Below are 1,045 nucleotides of genomic sequence, written 5' to 3'. Positions count from 1 at the left end.
ATCCACACAGGGAAGAGGCCCTATGAATGCAGTGAGTGTGGGAAAAGCTTCACTCGCAGTTCACACCTTATTAGGCATCAGAGAATCCACACAGGGAAGAGGCCCTACGAATGCAGTGAGTGTGGGAAAACCTTCAGTCGCAGTTCAGGCCTTTCTAAACATCAGAGAATCCACATAGGGGAGAGGCCCTATGAATGCAGTGAGTGTGGGAAAAGCTTCAATCGCAGCTCAAACCTTCTTACCCAGCAGAAAATGCCAAAGAAGGGGCCTGCACGAGAGAGACCTAAGCCCTGGTTAGATAGTGCTAAAGAAAAGGAAGAATTGTTCTGTCCATGTAGCTGTTACAGGGATGGGAAAATCCCTCCAGACACTGTTTACTCCAAAGTGCTATAGCAGTGCCACAGCAGCATTTTAAGTGTAGACAGAGTGAAAGTAGATCTGGCTCCAGTTCGCACTGTGGATGCTCAGGCACTAAGGCTACAATAATAACAACAACAACAGCGCAGTGCTTGCGTAGTTGGCAGGATTCAAACCTGCACAGGGAGACCCCAATGGATTTCTAGTCCATCGCCTTAACCACTCAGCCACAACTACTTGACATACTCCTACTTCACTACATGATGATTCTGTTCTCACTGAATTGTCACTTCAAATTGTTTGCTCAGACCAGCTTCCCCAGCACACTCATGGCTGCATTAATGTGTGTCCTTGGCTGAACAGCGAGAATTCCTGCCCATTTCCCTTCCGGCTGGAGCAGGATTAGAGTGTGTTTGTGTGAACGACATTGCTGTAGATTGTTGTTCATTCCCCACTCTGACAATTCAGACAGTCCCTTTCCTAGTCAAATCTCTGGCACATCGTTCCAATAGCAGGAAGCAGGATTTCTCTGCGGCACTGAGGGCTGGTGCATGAATTCAGTCTTGCATTCCACCCTTGATGTTTCATGGACTAACAACAGCAGCAGAAAGAAAGAAGCCGAGCCAATATCTTCCTGGCAGGGATGCAGGTGCCACGTCCCCTCTGTCTGACCGTCGCCATTGCAGGA

The 1,045-nt window shown here is 48.4% G+C and overlaps 1 non-coding gene across 1 annotated transcript; it reads right to left on the bottom strand.

The window, feature by feature from the left end:
* Positions 1-512: 512 nt before the first annotated feature.
* TRNAS-AGA lies at positions 513-594 on the bottom strand. The gene has a single exon. It is a non-coding gene; the product is annotated as a tRNA-Ser (tRNA).
* Positions 595-1,045: the final 451 nt, after the last annotated feature.

The sequence above is a fragment of the Mauremys mutica genome, unplaced genomic scaffold (genome assembly GCF_020497125.1).
Source record: "Mauremys mutica isolate MM-2020 ecotype Southern unplaced genomic scaffold, ASM2049712v1 001060F_np12_obj, whole genome shotgun sequence".
Classification (NCBI taxonomy): Eukaryota; Metazoa; Chordata; order Testudines; family Geoemydidae; genus Mauremys; species Mauremys mutica.
This window is presented reverse-complemented; position numbering and strand designations above follow the sequence as displayed.